We start from the raw sequence: 17,450 nt of genomic DNA on the forward strand, positions 1-17,450 counted from the left end.
GGTCATCACACCGGTTCGGTGCTCATTGTCTTCCCCGTGATGTATGTGACTGTCCGCGGTACCCATTCCGGGCATTCTCACTCGGGGCCTTCCATGAAATGCAGGAATTACAAAAACCGTATTTGAAGACAAGGCGGCGACCCACACACACACACGCGCGCGCACGCACACACGCACGAGGGGACAAAATTCAAACTAATTGATGTTCAGCAGAAGCAGTGCTGGCGTATTTTTTCTGGTCGGCATTCGATGGAAAACTCCTTCGGCAATGACAGCAGGGCGGACCGTGTGGCGGCCCGCTGCTCACCTGTTCCTGTAGTACGGACCGATCGCTGGCTTACCTGTAATCCAGGCACCCAAGCGTGCATTCCAAGTGGAAATGTTTGTCGGCTTTTATGACTGGAGGGAGTACCGAACTGGATTGGGCCCCACGGGCCGCCAAAAGTGAATCCAAAAAGCACGATTCCAACGCATTTTCCACCGTTTTGATACCAACTTTGCGGCAAGACTGGCCCCGAACCGAGGTATAGAGGGGGGCATGGTGAAGGGAGCATTCCGTGGTCCGCGGGCGCTGTGAATTTCGGAGTTTGGTTCCCTCCTCCTCCACCTCCTTGCGGTGGTGCGGTCCGCCCGTCAGTCAGTGAAAATCAGCGCGTTGTTACCGGCCAGTGACGCACGATTTGCGGGAAAAGCTGGCGGCTTGGAAAGGATTGAGGTCGAACCTCCTTCTTCGAAAGCCGATCCGCCAATGAGGTAATTCGATCAGTGTCGCCGCAGCACTGCGGACTGAGAGTCCTTTTCGTCGCTCTGTCTCTCTCGCACTCACGGGGCGTCCCATTCGGTGCGAGAGAGACAGAGCGACGAAGACGTCTCTCGGAAACGGTCTTCTGCGTCCCGCTTGGCCCCTGCTCTCGGCCTGCACGCAAACGCCAAGCGGAGGCTTGGCAGTGGCTGAGCTACCGCAGGGCACCACAGGAGGGACCAGTGAGCTACGCCTGCTACGCCACTGCCAGGCGCTTGCCCCGCCGTAAGCCCTTGGGGAACCAAGCGGTATTTCCGGCGCAGCCGACGGCACGGCCAAATTGGCCCGGTCGGTACTCGCCTTCTGGGTACTCGTGGATTAAGTGGGTGTCCTGTCACGCGAATCAATGCTTGGTACCGCCTTGAGGGTATACCAGGCGGTACCGAGCCGTTCCAACAACAACACAGCCGCTAGGCCGTGGTTTTGGGCCGTTGGGTTGGCGGCGGCGTGGCGATCACTCTCCCCACACTGCAAGGGCTTCGCAAAGGGCAGATAGCGAAGGGGTCCCGGGGGAACAGCTGCGTAAGGTTGCCATGGCGACGTGCACCCACACTGCACAGTCTGCACAGGTAAGGACCCCACAATGCGAGCGGTGCCCTGACGGTGCCCCACCCCCACCCGCACTAGGGGCGGCGGACCCCAAAGTCACACCAAGCCTCTTCGATACGGTGCCCTTTGACTTCGGACAGGCCTATCTATCTATCTATCTGCAAATAGCGCGCGTATCGTGCGAATATCTCCGCAAGGGCACCGCCAGGCACCACCACATCCCGAGCGACCGGTGACGTGACGAGTGCAGCGACACGTCTTTTTCATTTTCGGCAATGAATTGTTCGGGTTCCAGCTTTTCGAAACAAATGGCGTCTTTTTTTTCACGAGTCTTACTGCGAACATCCTACTAGCATCCCTGCCGCTTCTCACCCCGAACAATCTTGTCCTTAACTTTACGACAATTCCGTTCAGTCATTCTCCCTCTCTCTCTCTCCCCACACACACACACACACACACACACACACACACTTGCAAGAGGGGAGCGATCGGTAGATGAAGCGATAAAACGACAAAGTCTGAGGCTCAGGCACCTCACACGTTTTGCACACACGAATCGTGCTGCTCCACAGCCTCCTGCGACATCCCCCCCCCCCCCCCCGCCTTCTCCTCCCCCACTCCCGACACACCGGGGCCAAAGCGACTCACCTACAAATTTTGGCGCTGGTCTTTCATCGTTCCATCCACGTACTACACAAGTTTCTGCCTCCCCCCCCTTCCCAACCAAAATATATCTTCTTTTTTTCAAACGCAAATTTTACGCCAGGCGAGTGACAAAAACGCCGCCACCGGCGTCCTGGCCGTGAAACCCGTAACCCTGAACGTCGGGTCGTAAAAAATGTGTGGAGGGGCGGTGGGGGTGGGGCGGCATTGTCCGAGAGGCCCCCGAGCCCCAGCCGCCCCAAGCCAGTGGCCGCACAGGGCAAAAGTCAACTGCAGCAGCTTGCTTCGGCGTGCGTCCCTCATTGTCCCCTTGATGCCATCATGCACACTTGTTGAGGTGACCTCCGTCTGGGCGGGGGTGGGGTGGGGTGGCTTGGCGCGTCGGGGGCCGGTGGGGACCGAGGGGGACCGTCCATAAGCCAGGTGCATTCAAATTCGATAATCCGGTGGGGCGGGTCTCTCACAATCCAGTTCAAAACAAACGTGGCATGACGAAAGGTTGAAGAAGAATTTTTGAATGACAGGGGTGCAATATAGAGAAAAATGATAAACGTGGTGTATTTGTTTCCACAGTGTACCGCAAATTTTCGTGGACCCCACGACCAAAGCCCGAGTCATTTCTCAAACATATTCCGTACCCTTACCCAAGTTGCGCAGGTATATGGGATGCGAGCTCACACACGCACACACCTACACACTCACACCTACACACACTCATACACGCACACACAGTGCTTGCAGTACGGCCCACAAGGTACGGAAAAAAAATATAAAAGGAAAGGCAAAAATTGACGGCAAATAAATTGATAACTCGGGCAGGTATAAAGCATCAGCCTTATCCACCCATCTATCCATCTATCCGGCGGATTCCGTGAAACAAAGCGGTTACTATGACAACCGCACAGCACGAGGCGACAATGGCAGAGTGCCGTTGTCTCGTTGGCCGTGACACTGAAAAGGAGAATTTCTCTCTCTCTGTGACACTGACCTGCTCCGCGTGTTTTCGCTTGTCCCTTTCTTTCATACAAATCGGCGACCACTGCAGACTGCTGCCGAGGCCGGCGAGGCCATCGACCTCCAACATGACCTGCACACCGATAATTTGCAACCGGGACATGTATGTTCGGGGAAGGCAGAGTGGGGGTGGGGGGGCATTCCATTCAATGAGCCATTTACCTGCCGACTCCCGGACCGCCGTCTCCAGGGCAGTCTCCCTCCAGGGAAGACTCCAGGGGAGACTCCAGGGGAGACTCCAGGGGAGACTCCAGGGGAGCGGCCGAGTCTGCGCTCAAGTGCTCTCGTATCGTACCGACGGCCTGCGTGCCTTCTGGCTGCCAACCCCGAAAACTCCGAAAGTCGCAGAAGGAGGAATGACTCGCTACTTTCCGGAAAAAAATGGCAGAGCGCAGTGGCTTGAAAACAATGAAGAATCACTTTTTGTACACTTTTTGTACACTTTGGATACTTCGGTTCAAAACCAGCATTCCCTCATACCCTTTTTTTGCCGTGAGACTTTTTTGGTTGTTATTTTCTTTCTGGAAATGACCGTCTGCATGCAGTCGCTTGTAGTAGTTATGTTTCCGGCCAACTACTCTTCGGAAATGTGACCCTCGCGCCGTTTCCAATCGCTGTTCTCACACTGCGGGCCTCAGGGCCCCACATCTGCTGCGCGTGACGTAACTTTGTGCACGGAAGCGCTGCGGCAGGGACCAGCCAGCGGGGGCGGCTCGAGGGAGGGGGCGCGACGGGGAGGGGGAGGGGGCGGCTTGGTTTGTGGGTCGCTCGGTCAGTAGCCACGGAGCCCGGTGCAGAAGTCCCCCCCCCCCTCTCCTCCCCCGAGTGCAACCTTGACCGTCGGGACGACGAAGCAGAGGACTTGCAAGCCACTGGTGGAGCCCAAGGGGCAGACGAGGACAGGAGTCAAGAGGACACCACGATTTTTACGGCCAAAATAGGTTGCGAAAAAAATGAGTCGACTTTGTCCTACTTCCAGTGAGAGCCCCACACCCTCTGCCATGACACACACACGGACCGGCAGACTGTTGAAATGCAGCCGCCGTGCAGGACGGCAGTCGAACAGCCCGGCCAGCCCAGCCCAGCCAAGCCACAAAATAAGATGGGGGAACCGTAACCCGGCCGGTGTCATGTGTCTTTCGCTTCGGCGTGTAAAGTTTCTTGCGCCAGTTTCGGTGCAGGGCAGCTTTGGTCCAGCGCGCATATATGCGACCCTCCACCTGTACGCCGCTACAGGCTCGTCTGTCACGCAGGGGCGGGGCGGGGCGGCGGCGAAGTCACGGACCGTGCATAGGCAAAGCCACCCAGGGGCACGCACGCCAGACACGGCGGAAGACATCCCGTGCTCCAGTGACTTTTAGTGCCGCGGGTACAGAGGCGTGGAGTATCTTCACCTCTGCGCAAAACCCGTCGAAAACGCCCCGCGCGCCAAGCCGCCCCACGTGCACGTCGTCCGAGCCGCACTCCGCAAACCGCAGACGGGCCGAGACGGGTACCTCTCGGGTCTGGGTGTCCAACCAAAGGCCGCCGCACAGTGGGCCAGCGGCCAAAATCTCGGCTTTGAGCTCTAGAGTCGCTAAATGGGACTCGAACCGAACGTGTGACCCCACCAATGGATCCCTCGTTCGGAGAGCAATCCATTGGTGGGGTCACACGTTCAGTTCGAGCCCCATTTAGCGACTCTGGAGCCCAAAACGCGTCCGGGATTTTGGCCGCCTCCACCGGTCTTCTGGCCCACTGTGCGGCGTCGGCCGGATAGGAAAACGCCCTCCGTTCTATTACGACGTGCTGTGCCCACGGGGCCCACCGGCCCGCCGGCCCGCTGCACAGTTTCTCGGCAATTCTCAATATCAAACAGGTTTTGGCCTAATGATAAGGTACCCGCCAAGTACCTATTACCGAGCAATGCACGGCCGGCAGTGGTAATCGGGACTTATTGCCCGTACAAGTGCCTGCAGGCCGAACAGCGGTCGTCTGTCTCTCTCGCACTCGCGGGGCGTGCCGTAGGGGTGCGAGAGAGACAGAGCGACGGAGTGGCGATCCAGCCTACCGGCTGCTGAACCGCCACGCCCAGCTGCTGGAGGAATTCCAGGAGGATCTCCCTCCGCGGGGCACTGGCAGCACATTGGCCGGGCAAATTCGACCACAAAAGACTCACGAAATATTGTGTCATCCGAGTACGGTCCCTCTGTAAGGCGACTCCGACTCGATGTAGCAACGCGCTCCGAAAAAAGGGCTGGGTAATGCTCATTAGCATAGTTCGGAATGCCCTTTGTGGCGATGCACCGTGTGTAACACACGCCCATCAAAGCACAGCGCACCGATCCCTCCATTAGGAGGGCCAAGTAAAATTACCGCAGTGATACTCAAAAAAGGGTCGACCCAAACGCGGACGCGTGTGTAGCCAGCCCTACGGACTTGAAAGCTGAAGCTCTGGAAAATCACCTCCGGATCAACCAGTGCTGCGGAGGTGCGTCCAAAAGTGTCGCACGGACCACTATGTCGTCCAAACTCCTGACTAGGGGACAGCAGCTGCGCGATGACGCCGTGCTTGGCCATGCGGACTCGGTACTCGCTTAGCCTAACCACAGAGTAAACTTGTCCTGGCAGCTGTTGCAGCACTTTGTCGGCGGGCGGAGGGGGCGGTCGGGGCGGACACCCCCTTGCCCGGGCCTGTCGGCCCTGTCGGGCCTTCGCACACCCGTGCCACCACAGTGTGCCAGTGCCACCAGGGCCGCCAGTTCCGAGAATCCTTTAATTGCGTAGTGCAGGCTACGTATGGCGGCCTTTCCATCAACTCCGCCGGTTGCGCCGACGAACATAACCTCCTAAACTCACCTGCTTTAACCTAACTTGAGCTCTAGCTGAACCAAACTCGAAGTTCCCACAACCTAGGTATATTTTCGGACCTTTGTTTTCGCGCGAAACAGCTCCTGTGCTAATCGCTGCTTCCAGTGATCAAGGCAGTGAATCAAAAGGTAGCCAAACTTTATTTCCTGCTCGTACTCCCTGGACGTGCCGAGGCTGGGGCCGGCGTGGGGCTGGCGTGGGGCCGGCAGGTACGCAGGTAGGTGGAGTGGCAGCATGGCATAGCATGGCAGGCAGGTAAGGGAGGCCAGTGACAAGGTGCGTACCTGCAACGACTGAAGCGGTGCCGAGCGAGCACTCCCCCATCGCCACCTATCATCAATTTATCTGCCAAGGCCCACACACTCAAGTCAGGGTGCTTTATCGCACTGCTGTCCATTTCGTATAGTGCAGCGAGCTTATTTATTCAACCCCCCACCCCCCTCAATCCCGACCCCTGCCATAGGCCGGCCAGCCTGCTTTTGCATTGCCTTCGCACGCTGAGAACCTCTCGAGGGGAACGCGCGGAAACTGCCAGTATGAAAGCAACAAGCCAAACTCGGACAGCTTGAACCGGATTGAACACTTCGCACACAGAGTGGGAAAAGTTCCTCCTGCACACTGATTCCAGAGTCTCTCTCACACATCGGGCGTCCCGTATACGTAGGTGCGAGAGAGGCAGAGCGATGAAAACGACACTAGGAATCAGGTTGCTGGTAGGGTACTCGTTGCGGTACCATTCAAAGTTGTTATACCCGCCTTGCAGGTAGCAAACGCGCACGTTTGAGATCCAGCTATCAGTTAGCTTGCCCAATCAAATAAACAGGTAGAGAACTATACCATCATCCGGCCGGACCAAAATGCGTGCCACTCCCGCCCTAAGCGATCTGCCCGCCGAGGCTCGCCACAGTGCAATCACACTTGAAGATCAAAAGACTTTTTATATCGCTGTCAGAGACGCCCAGCATGCCCAGCATGCCCAGCAGGGCCACTGGCTCATGTTCTTTTCTCTGCTGCAGTCGGGGCCCGTCACGAAATATGGGCGGGGCGAACGTCAGACGGGACTGCACTGTAAAACGGACATTGCGGGCAGTAAACTCATGATTTGCCCAGCAAAGTCGTAGCCTCGTGCATCCTCTGTTTACATGCTCCCATGAACGTGATACTGTCAGGTTCACCACGAATTCTACGCTGCTCAGTTCGAACTCCACCCATGCATGACGGGCTGCCCTCCCGATAGGCCTGTCCTCTCCCCAGCACATTTTTTTTTCGCCCACCTCCTTCGACTTGTAATCTGGCGCCCCCATCCATCCATCCCAGTCTGGCATTGCACAGCCACCTTGCGTAGCCTGGCGTAGCCTTGCACAGTATGAGACCTCTTTTCCTGGAAGTGGCAGTGCGTCTTACACCCCCCCCCCCCTCACACACACACGCGCACACACACACTCACACATGTGCGGACTCGGCACGCAGCCCTATACTTCAGCACCAAAATTGCGCAAAAAAAACCAACAACATACAAACTAAAGAATAAGACAGACGCGTCTACCCTCTTCTTTTCGCGAGATTTTGAATTTACCTAGATAGCCACCTTGATCGCTCTGCCTCTGTCCTACTCAAGGGGCGACTAGTACCACTGCATCTCCGATCATCGTCCTGGTACTCGTCACCGGCGCCAGCGACGCACGGACGTTTGGCGAACGTGCGAGAGTCATTTGTTGTGCTGCAGGTGCCTTGCATAGGCAGTCCCGGTGTCTCAAGACTCGAATCCTGGGGCAGGACTTCCCGGTCGCCGAAGCGATTCGATAAACTGATAACCTGCGACACGGGTGCGTCCCGGCCTCCTCGACGGCCTCCTCGGTGCGGTCGGCGAGCAGGTCTATTTTAGGCAGCCCAGGTTGGCAGTCATGTCGGGGTGGGGGCGGACGGCCGGGGCGGCCGGGCCGGGCGGCGGCAGCAGGTGACGTGAAAAATCATTGGAGACAGCTTAGGGTTGCCTTCTTGAATAGCATCAGCAGGTGCGGTAATGCGTTGGCCGGGCAATGGGGCGCGTTAAGACCGCCTTGTTGTTGTTGCTGCTTCTGCTGTTGTTGTTGGGCGCCACACGCCACGTCTGGAGGCTGCCGTCGTCCTGGGTCGGGCCCTTCGGGGCGCTGCTCGGGCGGCACGACGAATGCACGAAGCGGGCTGCAATCTCTAAATCTGTATTGATGTACTATTGAACTAGCGAGTCTTGCTTGCGCTCCGCGTTGCGGGCCGCGTTCTCCGTGTCTTCTCGCTTCGCCATGTGGGCCGCCGGGCCGACCGGGAAAATCAATGGGCTGCCTTTTCAGCCGCAGTGCACCGCCGCCACCACCCCCACACCGGAACAACAACAACAACAACAACAACAACAACGGTGGGGACTCAAATCACGGGGCTGTCTGACGAATCGCAGCGGATTACACTTAGCCTCGCCAGTGTGTACTCCAGCCACCCCCGGGGGCCGCAAGGGCCGCACGGCAGAGAGGCATCATTCGCGAACTGCTGCTTCTTGTGGTTCGCCATCTTGCCCAAGGTCGTCGTGCGCCTGACCCTGTTTCCCTGCGCGCGGCCCCGCAGCCGCCCGGCGTCCCCCAGTGGCCGACGACGGCGTCCTGGGGCGGCGCGACGACGGCGCGGGCTTGGGGGCGCGGCCCCGCCTGCCCCGCCCGACGCGGAGGGCTGTGGTGGGCGCGGCGGCGCTGGTGAGGTTAGGTCGCCCTGTCCCGCAGCGCCCCGCGGTCGCGGCGGCAGCAGGCGGCCAGGGTGCTCGTCGGGCGGACGCCCCGGGCTGCGGAACTTGGCGTCCGGGAGGTCGGCGTCAGCACGGCGACACGGAGCACGGCGTCGAGGCCGCACTGACCGGTTGGCACGCCTTCCGCAGGGCCGCAGGGCCGCGCCACTCAACAGGCTAGCCAGCCACAGCGCGCCGTCGAACCAACCGCGGCGCCCCCAAGACACCCGAGATGCTCCCCCCTGGGTGGGGCAGAGTGCTCACCTCGTGAACGCGTTTCCAGGGCCTCTCGTCGCCGCCGGGGCTGCGGCAGGCGCGGCAGGCGCGGTCCTCGCTGGCGTGGTCCCCGCGGTCCCCGCGGTCCCCCGGGGGGAAGGTGCGCGATGAGGCCGAGGTGCGCGGCCGCCTGGCCCAGTGCCCGGCCCCGAGCGTGCTCATGGCGCGCCTGGCCGCGAACCCCTACGCGCACCGCGAGCCAGTGGAGGCGCCGAGCAGGCCACCAAGGCCGCCATGTTCAACGCGCACCCCGTGGCCTCGCAGCGCCTCGCACCCTCGGACAGCAGGGACCTCGTGATCCTCCGCACCGGCCAGTTCCAGGCCCGCGACAACACTGGGGCACCTGCAGCCTGCCAGCTCGGCGGGGCGGCCGCGGGCTGCCAGCTCGGGCTGCGCGGTCTGCGCCGCTAGGGCGTATCGATCCTGTGACGTCACCCACCCCTAGCCTGGGCAGCCTGGGCAGCCTGGTGGCCCCGAGACCCACCCACCCACCAGCGCCGCCCCGCCCCGCCCCGCGCCCCGCCCGGTAGACCCGCAGTGCAGCCGTGCACCGCACTGCACACTTTGCATCGCATCCTTTTGGCGTTCGCTTTGTCACAATCCCCTGGCACCAACTTCCCATCAGATAACCGACCGCGTCCCCGAAAAAGCCTTCCCCCAAAAAGCGCTGCCAGGTGAACTGGCCGTGCCGAGAGTACACCTGCACCGACGCGGACGTGTTGGCGTGACCCCGACCCCGTGCGCCCCGAACTGCAGCAGCCATTCTAATCGTGGTACAGTCCAGCACGGCATGCCTCAAGCACGCCCTGGTCACCCTGGCAGGGGTCAAGGTGGCGGCATAGTGCGACACTCGTCGGGGTGCTCGTCGAGTGTGCGGGTTGATCGTGACGAGGTGCTCGTCGTCGAGGTGCCCCAGAACAACAAGCAGTGCCTGCTCCTGGCCCGCCCGCGGCGCACAGCACGCCCTGTGGTGCCGGCCCGGTGGACGCGGCCAAATTTCTAGGCATGTTTTGAGCTCCAGAGTCATGGGACTCCGAACCGAACGTGTGACCCTCCGAACGAAGAATCCTTGGGGTCACACGTTCAGTTCGAGTCCCATTTTAGCAACTCTGGAGCTCAAACGCGTCTAGAGTTTTGGCCGCCTGCGCCGGTCTTCTGGCCCACTGTGTAGTGGGGCCCTAGGCCCTGGGCATGACCCTGGGCCCCACGCAACGCGATAAATAAAATTCGAAGGTCGGAGCGAGATTCCGCGCGGTGCGTTTACCTGCACGTAATCCAGGTGGGATAATAAATTCGTTCTCAATCCAGCCGCGCGGCCAGCCGGCCAGCCGGCCAGTCAAGGCTGGCAGTCAGCCTAGTGCACCGTCCGATTAAAGGGCTGTGGGCGTGTGTTAGTGTGCTGGCCGTGTGGTACACTGTTAGCGGCGCGCAGTTGGTACGTGGCACCCATTGACCTCTTTGAGCGGGCCTGGCTGCCGCTGCAGACTACAGTAGCTTCCTGTCTCTGTCGCTCTCGCGGAGCACTCCGCTTGGGTGCGAGAGAGACAGTGAGCTCAGTTCGGAATGAACGCGGCGCGAGGCGTGCAGCGCACAGTGGGCCAGAAGACCGGTGGAGGCGGCCAAAACTCTAGACGCGTTTTGAGCGCCAGTCACTAAATGGGACTCGAACCGAGCGTGTGACCCCACCAATGGATTCCTCGTTCGGAGAGCAGTCCATAGGTGGGGTCACACGTTCGGTTCGAGGCCCATTTAGCGACTCTGGAGCTCAAAACGAGTCTGGAGTTTTGGCCGCCTCCGCCGGTCTTCTGGCCCACTGTGCAGGGTCTAGTGCAGCGTCGTGCCGAAGGGCTCGCCCTGGGTGGTGCAACGGCTGCAGCCCCGCTCGGGGTCACTTCGTTGGAAACGGTACTTACAGAGTAACGCATCAACAGCAATTTTAGGTTAAATACGAAAAAGAAAAATTGTGGCACTAGCTAGCCTGAATCAGACCACAGCCCAAAGCACGACAACAACACACTTCTTCTTACCGCCGTGTCTTTGAACTGTCTTCTGGCGGCAGCGGCGCTTTTCCGATGGGCTTCATTCAAAGCTCACCCTTTGTGACTGCCGTGCAGGCGGTTTGGAAGGTTTGAAAGCCACCCGTGAGCCCAATACCGCCATTTATGGTCCACGGGTACCTCCGAACGACGTCGCCTCTATTTCGGGCGACAAAAGACTCGCTTGCCGGTTTATTGCTTGATGGTCAGCGATCCAGCGTGTCCGATTAGAGGGCAGTTCCCTGACACCCTCTGGGTCCCTTCCTCCCTTCAGCAGCGATACCCGGGCTACCCGCCAGCGCGGTCAACGCTATTCCCCTCCTTTGTTTTCATTTTTTCCGGCACGGTCCAGCGGGCCCAGCTTCCACAAAAGAGTTTGGCGCAGCAAAAGAGTTGACGCGTACTTTTTGTACGGAAAAAATACGACACGAAAAAAGCAACACGGGCTGTGCGTCCCAAAGGTGCGCGGGCATGTTGCGCATAGGTGAACCCCCTTTTTTTGGTACAATTTTATGAAGAACCCTGTACATACACACGTCGAAGAGTGGCAGAGGGTGACCAGTCCCACCAAATAATAAAGATGATGATAATAACCGAACCAGGTTGGCCAACTTTCCCAAGAACGTCAACGCGCACCGCTGAATGCCGCTTCCGGCCATGCGTGCCCTGATGTGTGTGTGTGTGTGTGTGTGTGTGTGTGTGTGTGTGTGCGCGTGTGTGTGTGTGTGTGTGTGTACTCAGAGCGACATTCTGCCGCCGATCGTGCCGGGGTCACCGTCGGCCAGGATCACGCTTGGTGCTCCTCTCCGCCCGGGTCATGATCGCTGTGAGGCTGTACCATTGTGCGCGTCGCCGCGTCGTCGCGTCGCTCGACTTGCTCTTTGTGTCGCCCCGGCGACGCCCTGCAGTGCCTGCTGCTGCTGCTTTACGATCGAGCGTGTGGCAGTTTGCGCAATCTCCCACGCATCCTCGACACGATTGTGTCACTCGTCGCTCTGTCTCTGTCGCACTCATGGGGCGCAACCGGCGCGGGCGCGAGGGACAACTAACTCCAGTTTTTCACGTTGCTGAATTTTTCAAATTTAACAGTCACATTTATTGTAAATTTTGATTTTTATTATTATTATAAATATATTACTTGTTATTATTGGAGCTTATTTGAGCACCGCAAAGTGTCGAAGATCAAATTATGCCGACTTTGGGCGGCCACTGCGTCCAATCTAGTTGCCGTCGAAGGCCTCCCTCAACGCCCTATTATTGCAGACCTCACTCTTTCATGCCCCACTATAGCCCCGCCTCGGGAAAGGCTTTGACCTCAAAACTATGTAGTTTGGGAACCATGGTGCATACTCCCTCGACTTCGTCAAGCCACCCCACTCGCCCAAACAGTAATGCGTGTCGACGTCCAATCGACCAGCCACTTCCCGCCCGAAGCGAAAAATTGCTCGTGGCGCCAGGTCGCTTAGGGACAGCCCCCAGAGGAAACGGGTCCGTGGAACGCACAGTGGGCCAGAAGACCGGCGCAGGCGGCCAAAACTCTAGGCGCGTTTTGAGCTCCAGAGTCACTAAATGGGACTCGAACCGAACGTGTGACCCCACCAATGGATTCCTCGTTCGGAGAGCAATCCATTGGTGGGGTCACGTTCGGTTCGAGTCCCATTTAGCGACTCTGGAGCTCAAAACGCGTCTAGAGTTTTGGCCGCCTGCGCTGGTCTTCTGGCCCACTGTGGAACGTCCGAACGAGAAGGCAGGGAGCGAATCGCAGAGCCAAGGCAGCGCGGGGCTTCCTCGTCTCGTCGGTGGGGGCGTCTCCTGATCCTTGGCGCCGCGGCACCGCCACGCCACTGCCGCCAGCGTGTCAGCGTGTCCGTGGCGCCATCTAGCGCCGGGGAGCATCGGCAACCCGCAGCGCGTGTAGCGCGCCACCCGGCCAGCGAGGGCACCCACTGCCGCGGCGTCTCGACGGCGCCGCGTCGCCACCCCCGACGGCACGCTACGGCACGGCACGGCCCGACTACCCCCGGCCCTGGGGCGCCCACCGCGCACCGCCACGCCGAGGGCGCGACGCTCGACGGCGCGGAAGTTCAAACCCGCGCCCCCGGCGGCACCTCGCGCTGCCCCGCGCCGGATCCGCAAGGCCGCGCCCGCGGCGGGCGGACAGTCGCGGGTTCAAGTACTCGCCCTCTGCATTTTTAGGTGTTCCCAACAACCTCCGACCCGTTGAGGAAGAACGATTAGCCGCCTTAGATTAGATGCAGTGGCTGCCTAAAGTAAGGCCAAACCACGATTCCTACACATTTGTTACCGTTTCGACAAACTTTGCACTCCGTAACAAAGATGTTCTAAAGGAAGGCCCAAAGAGTACCCACCCGTTACGGGAGAACGATTAGCCGCCTTAGATTAGACGGAGTGGCTGCCTAAAGTCAGCCCAAACCATAGGAACACCTTGCAATGCGATTGGCATTGGAATTTTTCCTTATTTTTGTCGATGCAGGGCGTCAGGGCTACCTCTGCGAAGGTCCATGACGTCCATGGGGTCTCCAGTGTCGTGGCCGACGGACAGGCCGTGGCCCGCGGCCCACGGCCACCGGGCTGCCGATGCATCCGTGATCGTGATTACGCAAGCAGCATCGGCCCTTGCGCTGCACGCCGCTCTGTCTCTCTCGCACCCCCTTCGGGTGCCCCATGAGTGCGAGAGAGACAGGCGGCCGCCATGCGGTGACGCGTACGCAGACCGCCGCGGCTTTGGGATCGCGTTGGACCCCCTCCCCCCGCCGCCGGACTGCCGGACACTTGCATGCAATGTGGGGAAAAGGATCGTCTTTCGTCCGACCGACAGAAAAAGTCGACGCGACGGTCGCGCCGTCTGCCTGCGGGGGTTTTCTTCGTATTTCGTAAAGTCGCGCAATTTTTGCGGCGCAGTCTAGCCGGTCGGCCGGTACGGCAGTCTGTCTGCTGCGCCATACCGCGCCGCGCGTCTGCCTGCTTCGCCTGCCTGGCCTGCTTCGCCTGCTTGCCGCAAGCTGATACTACCAGCGTGGTTCCGCCGCATCGGGCAGGCCGGATCACAAACGACACTGCTGCGATACACTGCGAAAGCCTCGGCAAAAACACTGCAAGACACTGCAAAACCGGGAAAAGACTCAAGCCGCTCTTACAGCGTGACAATGGCGTGGGCTTGACTCCTGAAATCCACCGTGCTTTTCTTTTGAGGGCGACCTTTGCAAAGGCTTTTCATTGAATTTTCTTTCAATCTGTTTGAAGTTGTCCGAAATGTTGGCAGCCTTTTCCTTCGGCGGGCACTTGATCTTTCGAGCTATTTTGCCCCTCGGGCCTGGCTTTACCTCATCGGGGCTGCTTTTTGCTGCTTCGACCACCGACACTTTGGTGGGGCCGCATGTCGCCGGACACGCAGACTCGCGGGAAAATTCCAATTATCTGCCAAAGCGGCCTCAAAGAGCGAATTCTAGCAAGTGTGCGAGAGAGAGAGACGGAGTGCGTGCGAGCGAGCCAAATGTAATGAAGTGCTGAGCCCCGCGGTTTGCCCGCGAGCCATGTGCACAGTGCACCACCCCGCGCGCCCCGCGGCCCGATCGCAATCGCAATCGGCTGAGACGGCTCCAAGTCGGTGGACTCGGCGGACGCGGCGACGGGCGGAGGGCGACAAAACACGTGTGTGGGCTCACGGCACAGCCCGGGCCATGGCCATGGCCACGGCTGCACGGCCACGGCGTCCGCCGGGCGAAAACGCGTTCCCGATAGCACTAAAGTGGTGCAGTGCACGTATAAACCCGGAGCCCCGGCTGCCTGCAGACTGATTCCGAGAGTCGTTTTCGCTCCGAACAACACGCCCCATGAGTGCGAGAGAGACAGAGCGACGAAAACGGCTCTGCCTGGCCGGCGCGGCGCCTAGTTCCAGGCCCTCCAGGCACGCAAAGGCGCTGCCAAATTTACAGTGGCGAGGCGAGGCGCGGTCTCTCGAGCTTTATTTCGTAGCGCGCCGTGCCGCGGCCGTGCCGTCCAGGGCCCTGGACTCCAGGGAGGCCGCGGCGATCGGCTGGAAAAGAAGGGGAGGGGGGGGGCGGTCGCGTGATCGCGGGCAAGCAGTCAGCCAGGACGCCGACAGCGGAGGCTGCCTGCCAGTGTGCCTGCCAGGCCGCTGGAAAGCCGGCGCCGGAAAGCCTGGCCGAAGCCCGCGAAGCCCCCAAGCCAAGAGGAAGCTGCGCGCTGCGTGGATCGCGGCAGTGTGCCGGCCGTCTTACTGGCCGCGGATTTAAGTTGGAAAGCTCCAGTCCGGCCGCTCGCCTCTGGGCCGAGTTATCAAGCTGGAGACGCCCATGCGTGAACTGCAGACTGATTCCGAGAGTCGTCGCTCTGTCTCCCTCGCACCCCTTGGGCACGCCCCATGAGTGCGAGAGAGACAGAGCGGCGAGAACGACTCTCGGCATGAGGAGAGCAATGCGGAGGGCGACTTGGGGTGCCCGCTGGCCACGCCGCCGGCAGCCCCGGCAGCCGAGCGCTCCCCGGAGAGCGGCCGCCCTGGGACCTTTCACGAGCCGCGATGCTCAACGCTCTCTCTCTCTCTCTCTCTCTCTCTCTCTCTCTCTCTCTCTCTCTCTCTCTCTCTCTCTCTCTCTCTCTCTCTCCTTCGCACTCGAGGCTCACCCCGTGCGGGTGCGAGAGAGACAGAGCGACGCTGGGCGTGGGACCGCCCCGCCGGCTGGCGGTCTGTGAACACGCACGCGTACGCCTCCACCTAGTAGTGCTCCACCTTACACCCCGTCATTACAGAGAAACATCCACCGACCCATCAGCCCCCGCAGCGCGCTGTCTCTCTCGCACCCAGGCGGAGCGCTGCGCGAGTGCGAGAGAGACAGCGCGCTGTTCTTGGAGGAGGGCGAACCGAAGACCGAAGGGCGGAAGGGCCGCGGAAACGATCGAGCACCGCGCGGTACTTGGCCCAGCGCGCGACGCTGCCAACATTCCGGAAACAACTGGACGAGGCGATTCGGCCAGGATGGCCAACCGAGTCGTTACCCCGTGCCGCCGTACCGCCGTGCCCCGCACAGTGGGCCAGAAGACCGGCGCCGGCGGCCAAAACTCAAGTCGCGTTTTGGGCTCCAGAGTCGCTATACAGGACTCGAACCGAACGTGTGACCCCACCAATGGATTCCTCTCGGAGAGCAATCCATTGGTGGGGTCACACGTTTGGTTGGAGTTCCATTTAGCGACTTTGGCTGGAGCTAACAAATATTCAGTTTTTCCGCGACGGTGACTGTAAAAGCACGGTTCTCCGCGCTGACCTGAACGTGGGGCGTCTTGGCCATCCCCGCGGGCTGCGGGGCGGTTGTCAGCATCAAGGCCAGGCACGTGGCCACGGCCACGGCTCGCCACGGCTGCTGCCCGCCGCCCGCCGCTCGAGCCGGACGCCGAGCCGGTTAGGCAACCAGTGGACCGATGCCGAGAGCCGTTTTCGTCGCTCCGTCTCTCTCGCACCTGTACGCGACGCCCCACGAGTGCGAGGGAGACAGAGCGACGAAAGCGACTCTCGGAATCAGTGTGCTGGACGACGGGAAAAGCACGTGCTCGAGGCGTGCGCTAGCGTGCGCTGTTTTGACGCGGCCGGCTGGCGCAGCACTGATGAAACAAAGGCATTAAAATTATGCCCCCTAAGGGCGTAAACTGTTTATGCCCCTGGAGCGGCGTGCAACGTTTATGCCTTTTGGAGGGCATTAAAATTTTGCTTAAAATTCCTCATTTACGCCCTTCCCATGGGCATAAAACGATTTACGACCTTAAAGAGAATTTATGCCCTAAGGGGCGTAATTTTTAAGCCCTTGCTTTACCAGTGAGGCTGGCATAGGCTGGCCAACCCGGAAACAAACGACAACCCTCACGGCCCTCTGTGGATCGGCTTCACGCCCGCCACGGCGTTGCGTTGGCGGCGTTGGCCCCCCTGACTGACTCGAGTAGTCCGCGTGGAGCAAAGTCCCAAGTGCAATGCGGTGGGCTTATGCCGCCTTGGCACGCAGGGGGTAGCGGCCTGGAGGCCTGGAGGCCCGGAGGCAAAGCCTGGACGGGGTGGGGGTGCCTCAAGAAGTGTGTTCTCCGTCACAAAACTCGACGTCGCCCACAAGGAAGCCCCCGCGCAGCGCGCCGCGTCAAAACACACCGTTATTGTCACAAAATCAAATCCGCACACATGCGCCCACGCCGCTCGTCACACTCACACACGCCGGGTGTCCATTAGAAATGGAGGGTTTTCCGTGTTGACGTCGGTCAGCCGCGAGAGAGGACAATGGGGCGCCGTGGGGGCTGGGGGGGGGGGGGGGGGGGGGGGCTGGGGGGGGGCCCCCCCGGCCCGCGTGGGCCGCCGTGGTGGGTTCGGCCCGGTGACGACCATTTGGGTTTTGGGGGCACTCGGTACTGAGGGCCCGCGCCGGACACATCGCGTCCTCCGGACACCGTCGGACGCGTCGGACACCCCGCGGGGGGAGCGGGGGAAGGG

General features: G+C 60.3%; 1 protein-coding gene across 1 annotated transcript in view; it reads right to left on the reverse strand.

The window, feature by feature from the left end:
* The window catches only part of LOC117639263 (voltage-dependent L-type calcium channel subunit beta-2), a 75,720-nt gene extending 66,771 nt beyond the window's left edge, over window positions 1-8,949 (reverse strand). The window contains exon 1 of the mRNA XM_034374762.1: window positions 8,895-8,949. The gene's annotated coding sequence lies outside the window, so the exon portion shown is untranslated. The remainder of the gene's footprint in view (window positions 1-8,894) is intronic.
* Window positions 8,950-17,450: the final 8,501 nt, after the last annotated feature.

Source organism: Thrips palmi, unplaced genomic scaffold (assembly GCF_012932325.1).
Source record: "Thrips palmi isolate BJ-2018 unplaced genomic scaffold, TpBJ-2018v1 HiC_scaffold_11, whole genome shotgun sequence".
In the NCBI taxonomy this organism is placed as follows: Eukaryota; Metazoa; Arthropoda; class Insecta; order Thysanoptera; family Thripidae; genus Thrips; species Thrips palmi.